Raw genomic sequence first — 16,305 nt, forward strand, 5'->3', positions numbered from 1 at the left:
CTAAAATCAAGGTCCACTGTTCTTCTTCCTGCATCCACAGTACCAGTCTATGAGCTCATCATAAAAGGCAACCAGGTTGGTCAGGCATAACTTTTTCTTGGTGAATCCATGCTGCTTGTTTCCTAACCACTTTCTCTTCCCAAGTGCTTAGAAATGGATTACTTGAGGACCTTCTCCATAATTCTTCCAGAGACAGAGGTGAGGCTTTCTGGTCTCTAGTTCCCCAGATTCTCCTTCTCTTTTCATAAAGATGGGCACTGTATTTCTCCTTTTCCAGTCGTCTGGGACCTCTCCCAGTACCATGAGGTTTTTTTCCAAAGATAATGGCCAGTGGTTCTGCAGTCAATAGGCCAATTCCCTTAGCACCCTTGGGTGCATCATATCCAGCCCCATGGATGTGTACACATCAGCTTTTCTAAATAGTCCCTAACCTGTTCTTTCACCACTATTGGCTGCTCAACTTCTCCCCAAACTATGCTGCCAAGTGAAATAGGTAAGGTCAGCTACCAGACTATGAAGACTGAGGTGAAAAAGGCATTGAGTACTTCAGCCTTTTTTCTGCATCATCTGTCACTAGCTTGCCTCCCCCATTCAGTAAGGGACTTACAAGAGGAAGATCAGGGAAAGTGCAATACCTAGTTGTATTGCTTTTGGTGGGGGATGGCAGAGGGCTCTCATCCCCACATCTCCCTGCAGCTCTTTCTGTCTGTCACTCTGATTTGGGTGCTGCTGCACTGAAAACAGAGAAGCTGCTTCAAGTCTTGGACACCGGGTTGCAGAATGTTGCTGACCCAACAAGAGTGCCCCCCACCATCACTCTGACTTCCACAGAGGCCTTTCCTCTTTCTTCTGATTCTCCCCCCCACTCCTTCTGCCATTTCCCTGTTCCTATGCCTGTTTCTGCAGAGCAGCTGAGCTGTGTCTGAAGGGAGCTTGGAGGGAAGCAGAAAAGGACTGGGATTCTCCTTGGGCTCATTCCAGGGAGGGCTTAGGTGGGTGGTTAGGAATGTGAAAGGTGGGGCAGGAGGAAGAGGAGTTTAAGGAAGTCAAGAATAGGGCTAGGGACCCTGTGTCTCTGTGGCTGACAAAGGCAGTGTAAGTGAGAAGCAAGGGGGACTTTCGTGGGTGACTATTTTTTTATTGGACCAAGTGTAAAATTTGGGAGTTGCTAGACAAGGGCACTGCAGAAGGCACTTGGTGCTCAGAAACTTCTTTTAACTGGGCAAAAAGACAGACTGACTGGGAGAAAAAACAAGACATAAAAAAAAAAAAGGGTAATTAAAGATGTCACTAAGATCTCCTTGATTCTTGCATATTGTCTGGACCACCATGACTACAGCAGTACTCCAACCCTACTGCAAGGAAGGTTGTGGCTTTTATTTGGCTGGGCCTATCTCATCTAATCAGGGGGCAGAGCACTTTATGGGTGCTGGCTGTTATAGCAAAGTCTGGGACCCCCTCCCCCCTACCTGCAACTAGTTTACACCCAACTTTGAGGACTATTGCAGAATTTTCTGTTCTTCGTGTCAGGTAATCGGCTGCCTAGACTTGTGCCAGTGACTCTTTGCAGGAACCAGCTGGATACAAGAGGATAATTTTGAGATGCAAAATTGTGTCTGCAAGAACATTGGGCCATGGCTTGGCTGAGAAACTGAACCACCCCAAATCCATAGCTTACAAAGAGTGGAGCTGACAGGGATACATGGCACAAGTGCTAGAACATGATGCTTTGCAAAGTCAGTGATTCTGAGTAGGTCGCTGGGAGCAAAAAGAGACGTTCTGGAGCATACTGTTGTGCTGCTCTCATCACAGCCCACTGGCAGCAGTCTTCTCGCTCGTTAGTAAGACTGAGTGGGATGATATAAGTTGGGGAAAATGACAATGTGGGTTCTGTGTAGAGAGGAATTTGGCTCAGTGTGTGTAAAGGGGAGTGGTATCAGATAGGAAAAAAGCAACAGAAAAATTGTCATACCTGCCTTGCATAGGAAAATACACAATTATTTCCCTTTGGTTAAAACATGACACATGATCCCTAGGCATTGAAGAAAAAAGATGCATCTTCTCCTGTTTTCATCAGAAGTAACTACACAAGGAACTGGATTTGAAAAGCTACAAAAGAAATGCAGGGAGGAGAAAGCTAAGAAGGTACAGGCAATGACTATTTTAAAACCTACATGCCACGGAAGAAAGAAGCTGGTGGTTGACAGAGAGAAGGGTTCTTAGTAGTGCCACCTAGCACAAAATTCTGCTTCTAATTCAACCAGACTTCTGAATTTTCAGCTTTGTGAATGTGACATGCTTCCCTTAAAAATACCTGAATTTCTTGTTCCGGCTGAATTAAAGAGAAGAGTATGAAAAGACAAGGTTAGGGAAAGGTTCTTACAAAATGTATGATGCAGGTGGTGTTAAAATACACGTGTTAAAACCCCCCCACTATTTACTAAGACCCAATTTGCTTCCAATTCTGCAAAGCCTTTTACAAGTGCTTAACCTTATACACCATGACTAGTCTGATTCATAGAAGGCACTGAATATTGCGAAGTCCAGTCTAATTTTACTGGTTTACTTTGTGATTTTTTTTTTCACCTGGGTGTCTTTCTGTGTGTGCAGCCCAAATAAAAAAGCAACCCTAGATTGTGAGTCTACAAAACAATCTTTTAAAAACGTTGTAGAAACAAGTTGAGCTGGAGGAAAATATGATGTTTTACCTGAGAGAACTGCAGGAGGGAGCTTATTGAAGCAGAGAACTTGGAAGTTAAGTAAAAGGACAGAGCGAACCCGTTGTCTGAAGAACAAGGGATCAAAAAACAAAGTAGATATAAAATGTCTCTTTTTTTTTTTGTATCTGGAAGTGGTATCTGAAACTACCTTGTGTGTCTGAAGGATGAAAACATGACACACACAGGGATACTAACACTTCTACCATGTCACCTCATCATCCAGCACAGCACAACACTTCAACCACTCTTCTATCCATGTGTGCCCTCACTTCCCCGAGGTTTTACTCCCTTCATTCCAAGATGTTGTTCATTTTACAAGAGTAAGGCTTCTCCCCATGCTGCCTCCACAATCTGGAGCAAGGTACCCTGCTGTATTTTCTCATGTACCACACAATGTCTCCCCACCCCAAATAAGACTTCTGCCTTCCTTGTTTTGTGGAAGGCAGAATGGAAAGAAAACAAGACTGGTTTGGAGTTGTGGCCAACTGAGTGACCCTAGGGTAAGTTCTCCTGAAAACAATGTGCCTTAAAAGTGTGATAGCCAAGGAGACTGCCTGGGTGAAGCAACAAGAACTTTCTGGTGCAGCAAGACTAGGACCTAGACCCTTGCAAGTAGCAGGGCTGTTATTTCTTCACTGTAAATAGTTCTATATAAGTAAGTTCCTGTAAATAATGAAGAGTTGTTTTCACACTGTGAGCTTCATCCAGATACTACAGACTGCATTTGGCAACAGCAGTAGCTCAGTTGCTCCTTTAGCTACAGAGTTCACCCCATAGCTACAGCTGCGAAGGATTTAACAAAGGACTCTCAACCCCTTCTGCTTGCTGACCCTTCACGGGAACCAACAGCAGCCACCTTGGCTTCATTAGAGCACAGTCTCTGAATGGTTTTATTCCAGCAAAGAAAAATCACTAACTATGCTAAGACACACACCCCAGTTTTGAAGGGGTGATTTTTTTTTTCTTTTTTTGGAGGGGGGGAAGCATGCATGTGGTTGGTAAGGGAATGTGCTATGTTCATACCTCTCAGAATGCATCTCCTTCTCCCTCGCCTGTGAATTCATACAGGTGTTAGTTGCTCCTTTGCATTGGCTCTTCTGAATTCACACAAGATTGACTTGAAGAAAGATGACATGTCCTTGTACTAAAACCCCGGTCAAAATTTGAAAATATTATTTGTATTCCTTACTTTGCACTTAAGGAGACTGTATCCATCTGAAAGAGCTGCAGAATGCAATTTGGTTCTGAAGTTAGCTTAGTTAAAGGAGCACAAGGCCACATGAATTGTACATTACTTTAAAAATGGTTTGTTCTAACCTAGGGTAGCTGAAGCAGAAATTTATTAAAGCTACTTCAAAATAAGCCTTTATTTAACCAAAACAACAGCATTCATACAGGGTCTCACACTGTTTTAAAACCACAGCTTAAGTTAAATCTATGAAACTCTCCCATGCAGGAATGGCCTTCCTTCTGGAGCCATCATGGAACCAAAGCTCCATATGACTGCCAGGAAGTGTGTTGCTTTTTTAGGTTCCTCTTAAGCTATTAGGGTTCAATATACATTTTGAATGACTATTAAATTGATGTTACACTGCACTTGTAGAATGATAGACTAGTAGGGCTGGAAGAGACATTAATTGGACCAGATACCACCTCCTCCTCCTCAAGGCAGGATTATCCCTGAGTAAACCATGATCAAGTGTGGCTCTAACCTGCACTTAAAAACATCCAAAGATATAAATAGATTTATAGGTTGACAGAAGTTAGGGGCTGGAAGGGACCTTGGAAATCATCAGGTCCAGCCCCCCTGCTCTAGGCAGGAAAGACTGCTGAGGTCAGGTGACCTCAGCGAGGTGTGTTGTCTTTTGAAGATCGCCAGGGAAGGTGATTATATCACCTCTGTGGGGAGTCTATTTCAGACTCTGGACACACGAACTGTAAACAAACAAACAAACAAACAAACAAACTTTTCCCAATGTCTAATCTGAAGCGATACTCTATCAATTTATGACCATTATTCCTAGTTTTCACCTGGGGTACCTTGGTGAACAATCTCTCTTAGCCTAACAGAGCTTTGCATTTAGACATTTTTATTATCTTTTCCTCCAGGAGCTAATGTTTCTTACTGGCCTTCAGAGGATGAAAAGATCCCTTCAGCATCATAGATAACTTCTAATGCAATTGCTAATAAAGGCACAAAAAAGAAAAGATCATCCTGTCAGGTAAGAAGCCCTGCCATGGGGAGATGCCAGAACTGAAAGGTGATAGTTAAGTGCTCCCTGCCATGACTTACTTTTCTGCAGGAGTCACCAGATGGCATTGTTGCACACAGTCTTACACATTCTTTTCTGAAGCAAGTGAGCAGGATATAATGCTGGAAGACATACTGTATTGTGATTGGTTCTGTGATGGGAACTCTTTTCTTAACACCAAGGGAAACAATGGAGCAACTTACCTAGAAGGCACTACAGTGCACTGGCCACAGGTCATTAGATAGCAGCTTTGAGTCTGTTTTGCTATCGTAAAATGGGGGTAAAACTGTTGACTTCCTGCACTAGGGGCTGGGGGCATTAATTAGCAAAGCCCATGCAGTCCCTGAAAAACATAAAAGCTTCTCAGCATGTTGAGTGTTTAGATGCCTCATAATGTGGAAGAGCATGGAGCAGCACTGCTAAAGGAGAACACAGAACCATTGAGATGCAGTATGAGATGGAGGAAAATGTCTGCAAGTGGATTGATTCTCTTCCTTATGGAGGAGTGAGCTAGTTGACAAGTGCTTTCTTGGAGGGGAGGGAAGGGAGGTTAGAGACCATCCAAGTGTCAGACTTCAGCTTCTGTTCTGATGTGGAATTTGGAAGTGAAATTTTCAGTAATCTCTCACTTGGCACGTGGCAGATTCTCTGAACACGAAGTCCATTCCACAGAGTGTGTCCAGAGGTGTATCCAACTCCTAGCTGCCCTGACACTTGTAATGGGGTAAATCAGCAAAATTAGGATCACCTCTAGGCTCATGTGGGGGAATCCTGGCCCTGCTGAAGTCTGTGACCAAATTTCCTTGGGCTTCAAGTGGTCCAATTTTCTCCCGTAGTCTTCAGGGCTAGGGATAGACATTCAAAAAGTGTGAGCCTAAATTGATTCAACCTTTAGGTTAGTGTAACGTAGCCAGGTTGAATTGGTTTTCAACCATACAGACAATCCCTCTGGACTGACGAGATTCAGGCACATGCCTGCAGTGGCTCAGGCTAGAAGCCAGGGGGTACTAGAACAGCCCTTCCTTCCCTTGCACAGAGTTAAGCTGAGAAGGTGTGGCCAGGCCCTGGCAAGACTTTCTCATTAGGGAAGTCTGCCTGCACCATCCCAGTATTTTCCCTGCTGGCTGCTCAAGGGGTGGGCCAGTTGCCTCAGAGTGCTACCAAGGGTCTGGGGGATGACAAGTGTGTGTGTGTGTATGTGTGCATGCATCTGTTGATGACATGGAGCTTTTCAATCTCCCTCCCTGCTTGTCAGACTATCTGAAGCAAGCTGACGGGGGAGCAAGGTAGCCTGGAGCTGATAAGAGTCTTTATCACCCAATTAGCAAAACAATAGCCTGTCTTCTAGTACTTCAAATTCTTCTTAAATGCATACTGGGGTGACGTGTTGATTAGCTCCAAAAGCCCTGTTCTGTCTGCCTGTCTGGCTCAATGAAATTGGAGAGACACGCACAGACACCTCTCAGCATTAGCTAGTGCACCACATGCCTAGGATCCATGGGGCTGGGGTCCGTGCTGTGGGGGGAGGGAGGGAGGAGAGGATTTCCTGCTTGAGCAGCAAGGGAGGGGGTAGGGCAGGGAGAAGCCAGCAGACCCTGCTGTGTCTGCAGTCTCTGCTCGAGCCTTATACAGCACTAGCTAGCATACTACATGCTGGCTATGGTCTGTGCTGTGGGAGAGGGGAGAAAGGGATCTCTGCTTAAGCAGCACGTGGTAAGAGGGAAAGGGGAGGGGGACACAGGGAAGCCAGTAGACCCTGCTGTGTCTGCAAGTCTGTACTGGAGGAGCTCTGTCCAGGGAGCAGAGGTGAGGGGCCAGCCCTGCTGTGAAGCAGGGACTGCCGCCCGGCCCAGAGAGCATGCTGGGGGTGTCTGGTTTATCTTAAACCAGCAAGGGGTCTGGGACAGACATGGCATAAAACGGTTTGAGCCAAATTAGTTAAATCTGGTTAAATGTAGTATCAGACTTATCTTAAACCAGTTTTGGTCATTTACAAACTAGTTTATGCATACTGAACATCTGTTCTGTTACAGGTTTAAACCAGTTTCTGATCACTTAAACCAGTTTATGTATAATGTCTGTCCCTAGCCCAGGAGCTAAAGGAGGCCAAGCTCTATGTTGGACCTTCAAAAACAAATTGAGGGGAAGCAAAGCATATCTTAGATTGTCATTCAGTGACCTTTCCTGAATTGGCTGTTTATTTCTTATATTTATTTTATTAGATTTGTATCCTACCCTATCCAAGAGGTTCTTGTTCTACATGTCACTTCTTTTCATGGGTGACTGTTATTGTCCACCCTAAATGTTCAAATTGCAGCCGGCAGACAGATGTCGAATTGTACCCAGTAGACCATGTAAAGAAGGGAGAGTGAACAAATTAATAAACACATTTATTGTCCTTTCTCCTATGCTTCTGCTACAGAAAAACAAGACCAAAGAAGTTACATATATCATGGTTTGTGGCCAACATAATAAATGTTGTATACCCAGCTATAATACAGTAAAAAGAGAAAAAACAGCTGAGAGAGGAGGAGGCCAATGCCAAAAAGTCTGTCTTCACAAACAGACTGAGAACACCCAGCAGGCCTCCAGGATGTGTGAAGAGAGGGAGTGATAGGGAAACAACTCCACTGTTTTTCTCAACAGTCACCTGGCATATTTCTATCAAGGAGCAGGCCAGTGTTTTTAGGCAGAGAATTTTGGAAATAAAATCTTCCAGAGGCTGAAACAGTAGTGGCACCTCTGTACCAGGCTGACAATATTTCTACTTTGCACAGGAAGAATGTGTGCACGGGAGCTTCTGAAGATCAGGTTCTCTCTCCTGCCACAGACACATTGGTGGCCAAAATTATTCACTCTGGTTCATCTGACCTTTTGCAAGAAAGTGCTTCCGAAGTCTCAGTTTACACAGACATAAAAAGCAACAAGAGTATGTGAACAGAGAGCTTAGGTGTTCTGATAAGGATAGAAATTATTGATTACTAACAGGAAGGACCCTTTAGCAAAAGTACCATCTTCAACTCTATAGAAACCATTAGAATCTAGGGAAATTGCAGAAAAGATTTTATAGGATGCTACAAAAGCAGCACCAGATAGCAAAATTTCATGCCATCTACTCTGAAGGTATTCCATGGATTTTTTTGGAAGATATAATCAGCAGACTTTCTCTCCCCCCCCCCCCCATTTCCTATTGTGAATTTGGATGCAGAAAATACTTTGTTAGTGAACAATATAACTAGAAACATACTACATGCATTCTAAGTACTCCTTTAGAAAAGTTGTGAGTTCTTCTTTCACAGTAGTCCTTTAAAAAAAATCAAATGAAGATGAATGAAAATATGGGAGATATTATTTATACACTGAAGACAGACAAGCTGCGGGAGGCCTGGTCCATTCTGTTTGCACAAGCATTGTAGAACATTCTGATTCTGCCTTTTTTATTTATTTTTTTTTGTTTGAAAAGACCTAACAAGTATGAAAGATATTTTAGTTCACAGAATTGCAGCTTTAATGGCAAAAGAAGTTGCTGAACATGACATTTCAAGCCAGTTCAGAGGAACAGACAATACCCACTTCATCTTCAATACCAGAAGCTGTCAATATTATTAAAATATATATTCTTACTGATCTTGGCACAATGATGAAGATCCCACAATAAACTTTAAACCCACATATTCCCATGGTACCCATGACATTTGCGGAGGAAACATTAAGTAGATTCCTGTCAAAAGTCTTAGGGCCTTTGTACCTGCCATGTATTTTGCCTTTTTTTGTGCTGCAACGGCATAACTGTTTGCATGAGTGGGTTTTCCGGATGCTTTAGAAGTCTTTCTGGCGTATTCAAGTAAAACTCCTTGGACGTAGTTTAGTTTGGCTCACCATGAATAAAAGCATTGTGTCCATGGATTCATTGCATGCGAACACAAAAGCACTCAAAGATGTCTAATGACCTCTTTGTCCACCAGATGGCGCTGCAACTTTTTTGCAGGTCACCCCTTTGAATTGCTTATGCTTTTTTTTTTTTCTTGTGCTGTTTTCCAGCTCTGTGCTCCCACAGCTATGTGGCAGGGCATGGGGTGGAGTGCCTTGGGCCAGAGGGGCAGCACTGGACTTTCCTGATCTCCTGCGGTGCTGCCAGGGGACTAGGCTTAATTCGTTCAAAAACCTAGTGAGTGCAAACACTGATGCGATGCTCCAAAATAAACAAGTATAAATTTGCTAAACCTATTTAATTTAAATAGAGATTGATGTCATATATCTTGACTTCAAAAAAGCCTTTGAACTGGTATCCCATGATCACCTCTTGGTGAAACTGGCCAACTGTGGCCTTGGGTCTACCACAATCCGCTGGCTGGGAAATTGGCTCTGTGGTCAGACCCAGAGGATGGTAATTGACGGAAGTCAATCTTCATGGTACCCTGTGACCAGTGGGGTCCCCCAAGGCTCTCTCCTTGGACCCACATTGTTCAACATCTTCAGTAATGATGTGGGCATTGGAGTCAGAAGTGGATTGGCCAAGTTTGGTAATGACACCAAACTTCGGGGCAAAGCATCCACACCTGAAAACAGGAAGGCAATCCAGGCTGACCTGGACAGGCTCAGCAAATGGGAAGACAAGAACCTGATGGCGTTTAACACTGAAAAATGCAAGGCTCTCCACCTTGGGAGGAAAAACCTGCAGCATCCTTATAGACTTGGCAGTGCTGCACTGGCTAGCACTATGGAAGAAAGAGACATGGGGGTCATTATTGACCACAAGATGAACATGAGCCTTCAATACGATGTGGCTAGTAAAGCGAGCAAAACACTGGCTTGCATCCATAGATGCTTCTCAAGCAAATCCGAGGATGTCCTTCTCCCCTTGTACTCGGCCTTGGTGAGGCCGCAGCTGGAGTACTGCGTCCAGTTTTGGGCCCCACAATTCAAGAAGGATGTGGAGAAGCTTGAGAGAGTCCAGAGAAGAGTCACGCGCATGATCAGAGGTCAGGACAACAGACCTTACGATGACAGGCTGAGAGCTATGGGGCTCTTTAGCCTGGAAGAGCACAGGCTTGGGGGTGATCTGATGGCCATCTATAAGCTTATCAGGGGTGACCACCAGTATCTGGGGGGACATTTGTTTACCAGAGCACCCCAAGGGATGATGAGGTCGAACGGTTATAAACTACTGCAAGACTGTTTCAGGCTGGACATAAGACAGAATTTCTTTACTGTCCGAGCCCCCAAGGTCTGGAATAGCTTGCCATCGGAGGTGGTTCAAGCACCTACATTGAACACCTTCAAGAGAAATTTGGATGCTTATCTTGCTGGCATCCTATGACCCCAGCTGACTTCTTGCCCCTGGGGCAGGGGGCTGAACTCGATGATCTTCCGAGGTCCCTTCTAGCCCTAATGTCTATGAAAGCTAATGAGGATTAAACTTCATGGTGTGTACAGACACCCTCAAGCTCAATTAATACCAGAAGCCCAAAGTACAAAAGATATTTCTCAAGATCTAAAGTGAATGAAATGGCTGAGAACCTTAAAGAGGCCATGGAACAAGGTCTATCCAAACATAAGAAACAGTCTTGTGGCAGCTTCAGATGAAGAACAACATTTACACCCATAACATGAAGAAACAGTTAACTGAGTTGTTCATTCTGTTTTGAGGAATATTTTACAAAAAGCTGGATGTAAGCAAGTCTTTTTTGATGACCTAACAGTTTGTAACACTTTTTCCTCAAAAAGAGGCTAGTGCAATAACTGAGGAAGTCTCAAGTTGCCCCTTGTTACAGGCTGTTAGTGACAGTTCACCAACACTGAGCAAAAGTATGATGAACCTAGACAGAATTGCTGACAAAGTTCTTTCCCAAGTATCTGTTAGCACAATACTTAAGACAGGGAGTTTTGGAGAGGCAATCCCAGGTGTAAGTGCAAATGAAAGCCCAACAGAAACAGAGGAGCTGCCTGTGCAAATAATCCTTTAAATTAGAATCAGACCTGTATCCATTGCTCCAAACTTGGTTTTTGATCATTTAGTAGTTTTTTCCATGACAACAGAACCTCTTAAGGAAATGTAAAAAGGATTTCTTGCTCAAACTGGGCATGGTCTAAAAGACCTAAGAAGAGCATCACTGGCTGGGAAGTTTCCCAAAGATGAAAGTTCAAGACCTGAGGCAGGGGGAAAGGGCAGTTGTTTCTCTTTGGGTAGTTCAGGACAACAAGTCATAAGACCAAGGAAGGTAAGTAGAAAGAACAAGACAGTGGCAGTCCTGCTTTGTGACTGCTTGTAGCAGGTTCCAGGTTAATTACCTCTCATAGCCTTTCTATGTCCTTTCCATGTCCTTACAGGCTCACAGCCTTTGTTTATCATCCCTCCTGGCAGGGATCAATCAACATAAGCCATATGCACGGTTTCTGATATGCTGATGGTCTTTCCATGCTTTGTGATTGTCTTCACACTCACAGGCTGACTCTTGGGATAGCAGCACTCCAGGCATAATCCCTGGGCTCCACCATGAGTTGACCTGCCTGCTCTCTCCCTCTCAGCTCTCTACCTGTCTCAGGCTCCTGTCCATAGGAGCCTACTCTCACACCCCTCTGGTTCCTTCCTCTCCTGGAAAGTCTCTCTCTTCTTCACTCCTTCCCCTAGGAGACCTCTTAACTTCCCGTGGAGCTGGATTAGTTGGCCCAGTCCTCCTAGGCAGCCTGCAATCAGGTTTCACTGCCTGCAGCTGGGCTGTAGTCCTTACCAACCTGCAGACTGCTCCTAGGCTCCTTGACCTGGCAGTCACAACCAGCTCTGAACTAGGTACTGGCCCAGAACTAGGAACTGTAACAGGTCATGCCTAGACCCAGATTGTTTAGCAACATGTGGATTGAGTAGTTGGGTCTCCTCACAACAGAATAGTTTCTATTCTGAGAGAGCAGGAATGGATCAGTTTGTGACACAGGCATTTTCAATTGTGGACTGAATTTAAAAAAACGCAAACTTCATTTGTGACCTTGCTAGAGCCCTGATCCAGAAAAATATTTAAATACAGAAATCCCACTGGAATCAATGGAATTGCTCACAGGCTTAAGTGATTTGCAGTGTTTGGGCCTAGGATAAAGAAACTAAGCATTTGTATAACTCAAAGCCTGGTCTAATGATGAATTGAAATTAGTGACACCTAGTTTGAGATGTGCCTTTACATACCTTCCTGAATTAGGGCCTTGAAAAAGTAATTGGCCTTAATAAATGACAGCCATAGAGGCCCCTTAGTGTTTGTTTCTCATCTGCTTGAAAACAAAGTTTTGAATACAACAGATGGGGAAAGCAGGCTAAGGAAGAAATATCAATTTCTAATAGTGGGCATCTTGAGAGAAGCTTCCACTTTCTGGTAGCCAAGTCAACCTCACAGGAAGCATAGACTGTGTTTCTGTTTGTTACCATGAAGTTTCTATCTGGCCTGGGACCAGGGGTGATTGCTGCCTCCTAAGTCAGGGGGGGGGCACAATTTGTGGGTGGGCCCAGGGGTGGGTCAAAAGTCTCATATCCACTCGTATACTTCTGTGCCGCAGCTTAGTGTTCCCGCCCTCCCCCCCCCAACACGCCTCTGGCCTGTGTGGCAAAAACACTGCCCTGTCCTGAGCAGTGCCAAGTTGGGGGCCAGTCTCCGGGGGGGGGGGGGGGGGGGACTTGTCTCCCCCCCCGTACTCGTCTACCAATCACCTATACTTTGGGACTCATCATTTAGGGGCAGATCCTGATGCCCATCCAAAGGTTGAGGGGTGCTGAGTTTCTCAGGTCATTTCATTGATTCACATGAGCTGGCTGTGACTCGGGCAGTATGCAATGTAAGGATGGCAGAATCTGCTAGTGGCACATACCATGGGTGCAATAATGTATCCTTGACGGCAGTGGTGAAATTCCCATTGACTGTAGTGAGGCCAACCCTTCACACTGCGAGTATCTGTTTCTTTTCTTCTGTTTTTGATAGCATGACCCACCAAAGCAGGGGCCTTCCTTGTCCATTATGGGCTTGTACATCTGATTGTCATAGCATGTCACTCAACTTGTTCACCTTCCAGTTCTCCTTTCCTGGTCCTCACTCTTCCAAAGGAAGATTTGTCCTTGAGCCTGTGCAAATCCTGCTCTTGAGATGTCCATGCCCTCAGCATCATGTGCTCCAAGCCATGTAGGAAGTACTGACCCCTGCAGCCATATGCATATCACTGTGGGAACCCAGCCATGGGGCACTAGCCATGAAAGACCTCTGGCTCCTGTCAGCCTGATCTTCATCCTGACTCCTGGCTGCTAGAGGTGATTTGCCTCATCACCAGCCTTTTCTGTGTTGCTTGCTGGGGCCATTAACATTCAGCCCAGGTTTAGGATGGCCTGTAGCCAGTGTTAGAACATGTTAGAAGCTCTCTCTGAGCTCCCCCAGACACACAAGAGGGCCTGCTCATCCCATGCCATTGCCAGGACTGTTGGCTCAGTCCTGCCATTATTGGCTCTGCAGTGTCACTGGGTCAGTGTTTCTTTTTAGTGCTGACCTACTTTTGGTTTGCTCCAGCTCTGCTGGATCCATCTGCCCTGGAAGTGGCCCCATGTCAATCAGGCTTTTTCAGCAAACAAGCCGAAAATACCCTGGGCTATGCTCACTGTGGGTTTCTTGGTTTGAAAATATTTGTTGGTTACCCTTTAACAAAACAGGTCATTGCAAATTTGGCAGCAGTTTCATGATCGACAGGGCATGTCTACATGTGTATTAATGCACCGTAATTACGGCACATTTAGTTTAGTACCTGTAAAACTAATTCACAGTAGCGCTAATTACAGTGCATTTAGTTTAGTACCTGTAATAACATAAAGCTGTCACCCTAGAAAGTTTTGCATCAACAGGGTATTCAGTAGAAGAGTGAGTTGAGTGTAAATACCATAAACAAGGAGCTTGCTTTATGTTTACTGCTGCACTCCACCTATCTGCTCCCTCCCCCCCCGCCGCGCTCTATTTGTTTGCAGGCCTCTTGAAAAACATATTGGTGCCAGTCCTGTTACTTTGCCTCTTATAGCTATTCTGTCATCTACTTACATCAGACATTGTTACCAGATTTGCCCATTACTTTGTGGTGTGCTTATTTATTAGGGACATGTTTCTAGGGTCTTGGTAATTCTGTCAATGTGCTGCTTGTGTTACTTGTGTTTCTATACGGAGCTGTACATCTCCCTTCTGCAAGTCCTCACCCCCAGTACAGCTATCTTGCAGGACTCAGTTTCAATGTGACTGGGTTCCTCCAGCCACCAAATCAGTCACACACACACAAACACACACAGATTAACGTGACACACCTGACCCAGCCGGGTTGATCAGCATGGACAGGCTGACACCCTCATAGGCCAAGAGTCAGTTCATCAGAGCAACAATACACTGCAGTCAGACACAACCACACAGGTAAACAGAATCCCTCTGAATCCAGCTGGGTGTCCAGCTGACACCCTCATGGGCCAGCATTTAGTTCATTAGGGCACGTCTGAGCCAAACTGGGTCAATCAGCCTGTACAAGCTGATCCCCCTTATGTGTTTCAAACTCAGCACATCCCAATCTTTAGCCTCTTGATGAGCAGACCCCACAGTATTTTTGGGCTTCACAGGGATCTTTAGCTTAGGTAAAAGAAGCGTTGCTGCAGAGCAAGTGAGGAAGGAGAAGTAGAGAAGGAAAAATGTACCCAGTTACTACCAGTTTGACTATAAAAGTTATTTATTGCTAGGTATATGAAATGTACAATGGTACTAGTAGTAATAGACATGCAAAGGAAAAACAAACACAAACAATAACAATACTACCCTGGTTTCACTAAGTATTTGGGGAAACTTAGCTCAAGCTTAACTAATACAGTTCAGGTTCAGAAATTTATGCCTAGAGAGAGAAAAGAGAGAGAGTGCTGGGATCTCACCAGTCCAGGGTACTCGGGTTGCAAAGCTGACAGGTAAAGTTCGTAGCACAATCCTTGAAGGGAGATGATATGTTTCCTCCAGCCTCTCGAGAAGAACAGGGGATGGTATCGGAGAGATTTTTTCTTCTTGTAGCACACACACTGCTGCTTTTTTACAGATTTTTATACCTTCAGTTCAGCTTCTTCAAAGCATTTTCACTAGTGTAAATCATTGCCTTTTCTATTGACAAGGGGTTATCTGGTTTGGAACATCTCAAGAAACTGATTGATAATCAGGAAACACATAAGGTTAGGGAGTAACCAGATACTTGGGAACCAGCTTGAAATTCCTATGGATAGCAGATATACTGATGGGATATCTCATGGTTTCTTCAGAAACAATAGATAGCTTGCAGCATCAGGATTTTGGATTTTTACTTGTTGTGAACAAGCCTCAGCTTAGCATGACATTTCCAGATCTTACTATAGTCTTTTAACAGACTTAAGGCAATTATTGGAGTGTTTATAACCTTTGGGCAGGAGGACTTCCACCAGTCATCCAGGAAAAGTATGACAACGCTTGTGGTCAGGGCTCCAATGGGCTGGACGCTGCGATGAACCCCTTTACCATTGTTCAAATGTTGTCCACATCTCCTCTGACTCGGTCTCTTGCCTAAGCATTCCCTAACCCAGTAACCGAGTTTTAGTCAATCAAATTTAAATAGGCCTCCCATAGTGGGACCGGGGAATGTACGGCCCGAGATGCCTATTAAACTTAGAGTTGTGTGTGTGTGTCTGGGGGGGGAGTCCTTTGTAAATCCAGATTAGAACTGGTCTGATAAATGCTGAGCTGGGCGTGTAAATGTGGGTTGATTAGCATTTGGAGCACAGATTCCCCATCATGCAGTGCTCCCCTGCTTCTCTGATCCCAGAATTCATTGCAATCTCTGCTTTAGGCTTTCTGTTCTCCATCTCTCATGTAAATGAATGGTCATCTGGTTCCATCTTGGATGCAAATGAGATCTAGGGCAGTTGTTTCACTCTTGTCACCCTTATCTGGAGGGTCTTAGGTGTGTCTCTCACTGCATCTTAATCAGTTTCGTTTATGTGTGTGTGTGGGGGGGGGAGTCCTTTGTGAGTCAGACAGGCTGCGTCCTGTGCCAGGGCTCCCCAAGAACACAGAGCTGAGACGTAACAACATATAACTTATATCAGGGGTTGTAATCTCGGGGTACGTGTACCCCTGGGGGTACTTCGGAAGGCCTCGGGGGGTTTGCAGTGGTGGTGTGGAGAAGTGGGGGTACTTGGGAAGGAGTGGTGTGGGGGGCGGGGCCGCCACTGCCATCCATCACTCCGCGTTGCCGCTGTGTAGCACTTCTCGTGTCCAAATACCCCCACTTCTCCCTGCTTCCGGCTTTGCATTTGGTCAGCTGGT

The 16,305-nt window shown here is 44.9% G+C and overlaps 1 protein-coding gene across 1 annotated transcript in view; it reads left to right on the top strand.

The window, feature by feature from the left end:
- Window positions 1–16,305, top strand: part of LOC102561689 (uncharacterized) — a 47,435-nt gene that overhangs the window by 9,695 nt on the left and 21,435 nt on the right. Inside the window, exon 2 of the mRNA XM_059720602.1 lies at window positions 4,830–4,942. The gene's annotated coding sequence lies outside the window, so the exon portion shown is untranslated. The remainder of the gene's footprint in view (window positions 1–4,829; window positions 4,943–16,305) is intronic.

This window comes from Alligator mississippiensis, chromosome 1, assembly GCF_030867095.1.
Source record: "Alligator mississippiensis isolate rAllMis1 chromosome 1, rAllMis1, whole genome shotgun sequence".
Taxonomy (NCBI): domain Eukaryota; kingdom Metazoa; phylum Chordata; order Crocodylia; family Alligatoridae; genus Alligator; species Alligator mississippiensis.